Here is a 9519-nt window from a genome sequence, read left to right as displayed (position 1 = left end):
TATGATAAGGAGCCCGGGCTGACATGGCTAGTCGTAAACCCAAAGTGGCACAGACTTACAGGGACAGGCATCCATGACCCAGCATCGAACGTGTCGGTCATCAGCGAGTGAACCCAGGCTGTAGCACTGGGCTAGCAGGACTCCGGTGAACCGGGCTGTAGCGGGCTAACAGGACTCCGGTATTCATCGCGTGACATTTCCCCGAAGGGACAGACACAGGAACGAAGAAGGACATATGCCGGCCAGCCTAAGTGTTCCGGAGCAGTAGCAAGCTACCATGGCTCGGTGGAAACACTAGGAGACATTTCCCGGTAAGAGAGGCTACTAAAGATAAACAACTAGATAGTCAGATCCCACACATACCAAGCTTTTCAATAACATACACACAATATGCTCGATATGTGCAATACAACATGGCATCACAAAATGACTCTACGACTCAAGTATTTATTCAATAGGCTCCGAGGAGCAAGATATTACAAACAGGGGTCTCACGACCCAACATTCAGAGCATACAAGTCAAAGCACAAGCGGAAGCTATCATGTCTGAGTACAGACATCTAGAAATGAAAAAGGCTGAGAAGCCTGACTATCTACCAGATCCTGTCGGGCACAAGATCGTAGCTGAGGTAACAAGCTAAACGTCGAAGTCCACGCGGAACTACTAACGAGACCGAAGTCTCTCTGCAAAAACATAAATAGGCAAACGTGAGTACAAATGTACCCAGCAAGACTTACATCAGAACTATCTACATATGCATCATTATCAACAAAGGGGATGGTGGGGTTTAACTGCAGCAAGCCAGCTTTGACTCGGTGGCTATCCTGAACTACGACTGCAAGTAACTCTTTGAGGTGGCGCACACGAGTCCACATATTCACCGTATCAATACACCACTATGGATCCGCTCCCGTCTCCCTATGAGAACGCCATCCATAGCACTCACGCTTATCTTGCGTATTTTAGAGTATCCACTTTCACTTGTCTATGAACTGTACAAGGAGTCCAAGTTTCCATATCCGAGGAATCCGGCTATTCGAATAGATAATGATAACCCTGCAGGGGTGTACTTCTTCACACACGCTTTCGCCACTTATCGCCCTGTACACGTCATGTACCTCGGCAACCTTCAAGCGGAAGCCGGGCGAGGGAGTCGGCCACGACCTGACTAACCGAACAAGTCTCTAGTCCAGGTTTATCGCCTATTCGGGTTCCATCCGCAAGGAGATCCGGCCTGGGTGTCGCTCACGGCCCCAAACGATGTGAGCAGGGTTCCCAAGCCCACCTCGACGGGTGGATCTACACTTGGTACACCGTGCCACTGTGCCTAGTCTGTCCCAAGCCCACCTGTACCAGGTGCCACTTGGTAGACTACTAACACTACCTACAAACACCAGAAACTAGTTGCAACTCCTGGACAGAGATCATGTTGATTAATAAGTCGAGAGAGCTTGGAGCGCACTGAGCCCAACGGGGCATTTATGTCACAGCCCTAGAATATTGTTTGTAAATAGTTGCATCTTCATCCAGGCATCATATTTAAATTTCTGAAACATGAATTGAGGATTGTTGAAGCCTCAAAACTTTAATTAAAAGCAGGGCAAAAGAACCCTGGAAATTGCATTCAGTGTTTCCAAAATGGCCTTAAATAATGTTGGTTATATTTGGCAAAGGTTTTTGCACCAAACCAAAATATTGAACATTTTTTTAAGGAGTTATTTTGGGGACTTTGAACTTAAAGCAATAGCTATTTGAATTTGAATTATATTCATATAACTAGAATATAATTTCAAATACCCCTGAAATATTTTATGAGCTTTTGGAAAAGTCCATCTAGCAACATAAAAATATTCAGAGAAGCTTTTGGCATTGTTTGAATTATTTAAATTCAAAACAGTGGCAAAAGATTAAATAAAAATAAAACAGAACAGAAATATAAAACAGAGCATCTTACCTGGCGCTTACCTGGTGGCCCAACAGGACCGGCCCAGCTAGGCCCAGCCCACCTCCTCCTCACTCCTACTGTCTTCAACCTCCTGCCAGTGGGCAGGAGGGCGTGTGCCCACGGCGCGCCAGCACACGCACGGCCACCGACGGCCACCTCCTGCTTGCCGCTTCGCCCTGGACTTTCCTGGCATCGCCACGCACCCCCCCGGGCCCCTCTCGCTCTCGCTCTCCCTCGCCCTCATCCTCTCCCCTGGACCCCTCTCTCTCGCCACCGAACACGCCCATCGCCGCCGTTCGCCGTTGCCGCGACCACCGCCACCCCCTCTCCTCTCCGACGCGCTCCCGAGCTCCGCTGTTCCGCCCTCGTCCTCCTCGTCGTCTCACGCGACCAGAAGGGCCCCGAGCAGCCGCCATCATCATCGTCTTCAAGCTTCGGCCCCGGCGCCCTTCTCCGTCGATTCGGCCACTCCGGCGCGCCCCCGAGCCCACTAACCATCCCTGCAGCTCCGCGGTGAGCCACTCTCCATTTCCCCCTGGAGTCCCCGTCGTCCCCCTCCCCTAGCTAGCTCCCCCACCTCCGCAGAGGCTCGCCGCCGCCATGGTCAACGAGCTCCGCGCTCGTGAGCTCGGCCGCTCGCCCGAGCATCACCAGCGTGCTCACCGCGCTCCTGCGAACCCGAAACACCCACGGGTGCTCCCTGCCATGTTCTCTAGCGCCATCTCCGCTGTTGCCCGAGCTCCGACCGCCGCCGCGAGCTCGACTCCGGCGAGTAGAGCGCACCCCGTCCGCTCCTTCCTGCTCCGTTGGATGCGGAAGAGCACGGGCTACCTCCTGGTGGCCTTCGCGCGCCCATCCATTGCCTGTAGCTCAACTCCGGCGAGCCTCCGCCGTTGATTTGGTTGTCGCCGGCCGAACTCCGGCGAAGTCGACGTGGCACTGTCATTAGTCGCTAATGACTCCGCTAACTAGCCCTCTCTCTCACTGACATACAGCCCCCACTGCCTAATTAACTTAGTTTAGCTCCTGTTTAGTTTTAACTAACCCCGGTGGGCCCACGCGTCAGTGTTGACTACGCTGACGTGGCCGTTGACTTGGTCCCACCTGTCAGTGAGCTAAGCAGCCCTGTGACACTGACGTGTGGCCCCCACACGTCAGGTTTGACCCGGACCAGTCCCTGTTGACCTGCTGACGTCACACTGACGTCAGGCTGACGCAATATTCCTTTTCTGGAATTTAGTTTATTTTATAAATAATCAGGAAATTCCAGAAATAGCTAAAACTTCAATAAATCATAGAAAATTAACCGTAACTCCAAATTAAATAAATTATATATGAAAAATTATCAGAAAAATTCAAGGAATCCATCTGTACCATTTTCATGCATGTCAGAACAACTTATAGCTGCTGTTTAGCACAAATCAATTAAATGGCATTTGAATAATCACATATGGAGTTTGAATTTGAATATTATATTCAAACCAACTTCATTTAATCTGTTGCTAGTTGCATTAGCTCAAAACACATTCATATTGCCATGTCATGAGCATGCATCATATTGTGCATTGCATTGATTGTGTTCCTTTCTGTGTTGCCGGTATTTGTCCCCTCTCGATAGACGCGATACCGATGATGTGATCGTTGACACTGATGAAGACTCAATGTTATCTTCAGAAGTGCCAGGCAAGCAAAACCCCCTTGTTCATTCCGATACAATCCCACTATCTCGCTCCTGCTCTCTTTTACTGCATTAGGACAACATCGATTCATCTGTTACTTGCTGCGGTAGCTGAACCCCTTTATCCTCTGCATGACCTGTCATTCCACAGTAATTAGATGAAACCCACTAGCATGAGTAGGAGTTGTTTGAGCCCTGTTGTGCCTACTCATTCATGTTTGTTTGTCATGCCTGCTACTGCTTAGAGTTGAGTCAGGTCTGATTCATCGGGGATGAATCAGAGGTGTGTGAACATGTCCTACTGTGTGTGAGCTAAGTGTGTGAACACGATTTGGTAAAGGTAGCGGTGAGAGGCCATGTAGGAGTACATGGTGGGTTGTCTCATTGCAGCCGTCCTCAGGAACTGAGTTCTGTGTTTGTGATCCATGATTCAGCTACTACCACGCATTGGGCCCGAAACCAATGGACCCTCTCGGCTTCTTAATCACCCTTGTCCTCTGTCCAGGAGTTGCAAGTAGTTTCTGGTGTTTGTAGTATGCTGGAGGCCGTGCGCATCGCTGACCGTAGGGGTGGGCTGTGATGCGGTAGGCACGTGGCCGGGTAAACCGGGCGCCCGTTTGGTGTCACGGAACCCTGTTCACATCGTTTGGGGCTGTGAGCGAAACTCCGGCCGGATCTCCTCATGGATGGAACCCGAATAGGCGATAAACCTGGATTAGAGACTCGAGTGTTTAGGTAGGCCGTGGCCGACACCCACGTTGGGCTTCCGCTTGAAGGTTGCCGAGTACATGTCGTGTAAACGGCGGTAAGTGGTGAGAGCGTGTGTGAAGAAGTACACCCCTGCAGGGTTAATATGATCTATTTGAATAGCCATGTCCGCGGTAAAGGACTTCTAGGTTGCTTATATCAGTTCATAGACAAGTGAAAGTGGATACTCTAAAATACGCAAGATAAGCGTGAGTGCTATGGATGGCGTTCTCGTAGGGAGACGGGAGCGGATCCATAGTGGTGTATTGATATGGTGAATATGTGGACTCGTGTGCGCCACCTCAAAAGAGTTACTTGCAGTCGTAGTTCAGGATAGCCACCGAGTCAAAGCTGGCTTGCTACAGTGAAACCCCACCATCCCTTTGTTGATAATGATGCATATATAGATAGTTCTGATGTAAGTCTTGCTGGGTACATTTGTACTCACGTTTGCCTATTTTATGTTTTGCAGAGAGACTTCAGTCTCACTAGTATTTCCGCGTGGTCTTCGACGTTTAGCTTGTTACCTCAGCTACGATCTTGTGCCTCGGCAGGATTTGGTAGATAGTCAGGCTTCTCAGCCTTTTTCATTTATAGATGTCTGTACTCAGATATGATAGCTTCCGCTTGTGCTTTGTTTTGTATGCTCTGAATGTTGGGTCGTGAGACCCTTGTTTGTAATATCTCGCTCCTCGGAGCCTATTGAATAAATACTTGAGTCGTAGAGTCATGTTGTGATGCCATGTTGTATTTGCACATATCGAGCATATTGTGTGTATGTTATTGAAATGCTTGGTATGTGTGGGATCTGACCATCTAGTTGTTTATCTTTAGTAGCCTCTCTTACCGGGAAATGTCTCCTAGTGTTTCCACCGAGCCATGGTAGCCTGCTACTGCTCCGGAACACTTAGGCTGGCCGGCATGTGTCCTTCTTCGTTCCTGTGTCTGTCCCTTCGGGGAAATGTCACGCGATGAATACTGGAGTCCTGTTAGCCCGCTACAGCCCGGTTCACCGGAGTCCTGCTAGCCCAGTGCTACAGCCTGGATTCACTCGCTGATGACCGACACGTTCGATGCTGGGTCATGGATGCCTGTCCCTGTAAGTCTGTGCCACTTTGGGTTTACGACTAGCCATGTCAGCCCGGGCTCCTTATCATATGGATGCTAGCGACACTGTCATATACGTGTGCCAAAAGGCGCAAACGGTCCCGGGCTAAGGTAAGGCGACACCCATGGGAATACCGTGTGTGAGGCCGCAAAGTGATATGAGGTGTTACATGCTAGATCGATGTGGCATTGAGTCGGGGTCCTGACAGCGTTGGTATCAGAGCTTGACTGCCTGTAGGTTACCAAGCCAAACTGGTCGAAGTTGAGTCTAGAAATTCTTTAGTTATATAAGGGAATTGGTTGTGGGATGGAACGTAAGGCTCTTTTTACTCCTTATACCTCATGCCCTTCTGATCTGAGTCATCTTATCTTTCCTACGGGGTTAGGAAACTAGGCTTTCTCTTCTTTCTATCAGGATCACGTATTACTAGTCCGTAGACTTATAAGATTGTTCGATTTAAGCTTGAGTCTAGTTCCTACTACTTCTGTATGTTAACTGATGATCTCGAAACCTTGATATTGTGCTTCTGAGTGGTTATGCCACCATTTTTTGTGATTGTCTCAAATCTTTTTGAGCATTTACAGCCGTTATGCTGTCCGAGTCATCCCAGGTTTCTAAATAGTCTGAAGCATTTGCAAAATCCCTTCCTCCCGTTCCGATGTTCCTTTGGGCCAGATTAACCACACTAATCGGTGAGTTGAGGTACTCTGTTGCCTCGACAAATATGTTGGAGATATTATTATGACCCTAGGTGTCTTAGGGGATCATCTAGTAATTTAGCCATGATTTGTGTTCCCAGTGTGATGATTCTGGCCATCATTCTCGAAAGCATCCCGTGATGCTACTTAGTAATAGGTATTCTGTTCCTGGGTTCTTGAACCCGAGATTCACTCTACCTACTTCATGTTGATAGTAATTGCTAGTGCCTTTAGGATATTAGTAACCCTTGCGATAGTCCTTGAAGTCCGTGGTATCTTCTTCTTTCAAATACCATGAACTACTTATGGCAGAAGTTCCTCGTTGAACTGAAATATCACAACAGGATTATTCTTGAGAAGTTCTCCATTCATAAATCGTGACTCTGCCAGTTCTACCTTTCTGCATGGGTTATCCGGAAGAAATATGTTGAACTTGGTTCGACATACTAATCTATGCATCCACAACTCAGAAAATTATATGTTCCTTTGAGTTGTTCTCTTTAGTTGCATTCTGACCCTCGTCTATCAATTGATAGTCAAGAGTATGTGTGTGTTCGTTTATCGATGCCTATTACTTTTGTGATCCGTCAAGCCATTCTATCACGGAATGACTAGGAGAAACAAACTCCAGTACCTCTTCCATATCCAGGATTGGGTCAAAGAAATTGTGCTCCGCAGAACAAATTGCTAATCCAGCTTTTGCTCTGTTCTACCTTGGAGTATTACCATCTTTTATATCGGGATTGTTATAGGAATTGCACACCATCCTATGAACTCTTGGTACAGTAATACTTCTCGCCATCATTACTCATTCCTCGGTTCCGTGTGGTTATAACCGGAATGTCGACAAGTGAATCATGATGTGTGAAATCAATACTCCTAGCAACCTTGTTGCTTGGTAGTTAAATGGACAATAACCTCATTCCTAACGTGTTTGTTCTTGAATCATCATTCTAAGATTGATCGTGCTACCTTGTCCATCTTCCTGGTGCACATTTCGATTGATGAGTTAGGATTTTGTCAAGTCCTCGCTCATTTGATCATATCGTCTTGCCCTGAAAAGCAAGATTGTTCTCGATCTTAGTAACATATCGGTGGTTCGTGATTTTCCGAATATCTTCTCGAAAGTATCACCAGGTTGTCACCTGACTGTTATGTTGAGCTCGTGATCAAGTTGGTTTATCCTGTAAACCACCCTTTCTCCAAGAATCCATGTTGGATACCCCTGAGCTAGTTGGTTAAGCTATGCATCAACTTGGAGAGTTGGAAGATAGAAGCTTGTCCGATATAGCTCATTATAAGGGATGTCTTGTATGTGTGTTGAAGAAAGTTGATATTTTCATCGACTGACCCTCGTGATCAGTTAATGGACCTATCATCTTGTCCAACCTTCGATTTGGGTGTGGGCTATCCTCAAATCAAGTCAGAACCAACAATGTTCGTAATGTTGTCTTACTCGTGGTTTTTCCTCGAGCATACACCATTATATTCTTTGGTCTGACCAATGCTATCACCGTGTCCACTTAACTATGGAATTTCTTTTAAAAGGAAACCCAGATGAATTGTTGTTGTGCCCATTGACAACATCCTTATCTCCTCCATGATTTTGTTGAACATTAAGCTAGTGTTGGAAACTTTTGAAAGCATTTGTTCATGCTAGCTCATGAAGCATATGTTTGGATGAAGGTAGTGACTTCCTTTAATTCATGTGCATCTGATGCAAGTTGCCGCCGTGGATTCGAGAAAGTCAATGTTGCTTTCTTTGGAATCATTCCAAATCAGTCATGCACACGTGCGAAGAATGCTGTGGTTTGAAGACTTGCAACCTTCAATCTATATGTATCCCTAGCACACCAAGCCACTGATTGATTTGTTCAAGGAGAAGGAGTTCCTTCATAAGAGCTAATCCGGACTTATGTAAGGACTTCGATACCCTCGTTGATGGTTCCCCCTCCTGAACTCGGTAGTGTTTTATTATAAGACTACTGTGTGGTCATGCTTGTCTGGGACAGCGTGTTCACATGTTTGTAGCAGAACCAGCTCATGTTTTGGAGCTTACTATCGTAGTTCATTCCCCGAGAATCTCGCAACGTCATCTCGTCGATTTGTGTTGCAAACTTTCATTTTTCTTCCTAAGACTCGATGAGCCTGGAATATCCTAACACCAACCAGAGCTGAATCTCAGGCAGATATGATGGTTGGAACATTTCCCTAAGAACTATAATATTGGTCTCTCGATAACCGGTAAGGTGGATGTCGTGGCCAACACACCCATCCGGTAGACCTATTATTATAGTATCTTGTTTGAGGAAGTTGGCCACCCCCCCATAGGGATTTCGTAGGGTTTACTCCCTAGTTGCCCCTATGGATTTTTGTATTCCCGAAGTCCGACCTTTTACTTGATGTTCTAGATATCAAACCATATCTATGAATGGGTTACACTAGCACATCAAGGAGAACATTAGAAGCGGAGTGCTAAATGCCTTTCGGTCGATCATCCAGATTTTATTTCCTTGGCCTCGCTAGGATGAAATCTGAGAAGTGTTATCTTCCTTTGCATTTGCATCATCCATCATCATTCATCGTGGTAGCAAGTTGTGTTGCCAGGATCCTTGACACGGATGTTGGTAAAACCTCGATGATTGTGGAAATGCTCAAGTTCTTGAGAGCACGCACAAGCGTTACGTGTTATCATCGGCTCTAACTGGGATTACTCTCAGTTTCCTCGGCAATGCTATGACCTCTTCAAACAGTGAATTCACTCCCTATTGTTGGGTTCTTCCCCAGTTACCAGAATCATTCCCAGCATTTGCATTTTGTTCCCAGCTTGCACCGCCAATGTGCCATTCTACCATGGGTCTCTTCCATTTCCGGTGATAAGCAAAAATCATCCATTATGTTGTCTTCAACAAGGTAATCCACATCATCCAAGTTTGAGTATGCCATTCTACCGAACCCCTCTAAATGATCGATTATGATTTGCCTTAAGCTAGTATAAAGAGTTTCAATGATCTTTGAATCAAAGGTAATTCTTTTTACCACTTAAGGGGATATATCTACGAGTCACGGTTCCTAAGGTGTCTCATTGTGGTATCATGGCAACTTAACTCCTCGCTACGTTGACAACCGTTCACCACCTTCTTAATTATGGAATTGTTGTCTACCTAGTGAACCCTCGTCATCTGTTCCACTCCATCCCTCTAGATGTATGCTTCGTGTCCTAGTTCGGGGAAGGCTGCTATGTCTCATCCCATGAGTTGATCCTGAGTTGTCCGGTCTTCTCGAAGACCGATTGTTCTAGAGTTTTCCTTTCTTCTCGTTGTCATGTTGGTTGGAGTTCTC

The sequence above is a fragment of the Triticum aestivum genome, chromosome 4A (assembly GCF_018294505.1).
Source record: "Triticum aestivum cultivar Chinese Spring chromosome 4A, IWGSC CS RefSeq v2.1, whole genome shotgun sequence".
Classification (NCBI taxonomy): domain Eukaryota; kingdom Viridiplantae; phylum Streptophyta; class Magnoliopsida; order Poales; family Poaceae; genus Triticum; species Triticum aestivum.
This window is presented reverse-complemented; position numbering follows the sequence as displayed.